This window comes from Schistocerca americana, chromosome X (assembly GCF_021461395.2).
Source record: "Schistocerca americana isolate TAMUIC-IGC-003095 chromosome X, iqSchAmer2.1, whole genome shotgun sequence".
Taxonomy (NCBI): domain Eukaryota; kingdom Metazoa; phylum Arthropoda; class Insecta; order Orthoptera; family Acrididae; genus Schistocerca; species Schistocerca americana.
Window position 1 is genome coordinate 244,003,958 of NC_060130.1, and position 1,512 is coordinate 244,005,469.

Here is a 1,512-nt window from a genome sequence, read left to right on the forward strand (position 1 = left end):
GCAGTAATACCACCACCTACCGGAGACTGGATGTTTGTGTTGTCCTAATCATTTCATCATCATCATCATTCGTGTCAGTGGTTAGATTGGACTGTGAAAAAGTTGGACTATGTAAAAATTGGGACTTTGTACGGGAGCTGATGACCGCGTAGTTTAGCGCCCCAAAAAACCAAACATCATCACCATCACCTAAAGATGTCGAACAGTTGTTGTGACGAAATAATGTGGGATTTACTCAACATTATGCGGCGGAAAACCAGAGAAATGCATTACACTTAAATTTATTTTAAATGGTTAATTTCTATTTTGCAGAAATTATTTTCTTGCTGTTGCCATTCCCCACTTTACATCCTCCCTACTTCGGCCATCATCAGTTATCTTGCTGCCCAAATAGCAAAACTCAACCGCTACTTTTAGTGTCTCATTTCCTAATCTAATTCTCTAGGCATCGCCTGATTTAATTCGACTACACTGCATTACCCTTGTTTTACTGTTATTGGTGTTCATCTCATTATCTATTTTCAAGACACCATCCGTTCACTTGGCAACGGCCTTGCCGCAGTGGAGACACCGGTTCCCGTCAGATCACCGAAGTTAAGCGCTGTCGGGCGTGGCCGGCACTTGGATGGGTGACCATCCGGGCCGCCATGCACTGTTGCCACTTTTCGGGGTGCACTCAGCCTCGTGATGCCAACTGAGGAGCTACTCGACCGAATAGTAGCGGCTCCGGTCAAAGAAAACCATCATAACGACCGGGAGAGCGGTGTGCTGAACACACGCCCCTCCTATCCGCATCCTCAGCTGAGGATGACACGGCGGTCGGATGGTTCCGATGGGCCACTTGTGGCCTGAAGACGGAGTGCTCTCTCTCTCTATCCGTTCAGTTAAATTTTCGAACTTCTTAGGCGTTTCAGACAGAATTACGGTGTTACCAGCTAAGTTTTTTCTTGTCCGTGAACTTTAATTCCCACTCCGAATTTCTCTTTGGTGTCCTTGACAGCCTTCTCAGTGTACAGATTGAATAAAAACAGGGATACGCTGCAACACTCACTCCCTTCTCAATTACAGCTTCGCTTTCACTGTGATATCTGTACAAGTTCTGGATAGCCTTTCGCTCATTGTACGAGGGTTGGAACTGAAATAGTGGCACTATTTATTCACAATCGTTACAAAAGAGTTACTTGTTCGCACCTGTTACTGTCCTTCAAAAGTAGTCACCAGCGTTGAGTAGAACTCGTTGCCAGCTATGTGGAAGGCCTACCGTTAGCAGAGCCTATTCTGTTGATGGTGCGGTTGGAGAGGTCTAAATTTATGGTGATTCACCAGCGTTGAGTAGAACTCGTTGCCAGCTATGTGGAAGGCCTACCGTTAGCAGAGCCTATTCTGTTGATGGTGCGGTTGGAGAGGTCTAAATTTATGGTGATTCTCGTGTACGACTGTGATGAAGTTATCCTAACGCATTACATTCCTCCACGGCAGACCGTCAGTGCACAGTATTACTGTTCGTTTTTG

The 1,512-nt window shown here is 45.8% G+C and overlaps 1 pseudogene; it reads left to right on the forward strand.

The window, feature by feature from the left end:
- Positions 1-543: 543 nt before the first annotated feature.
- On the forward strand, positions 544-661 carry LOC124557056 (annotated as a pseudogene).
- The last annotated feature ends 851 nt before the right edge of the window (positions 662-1,512 follow it).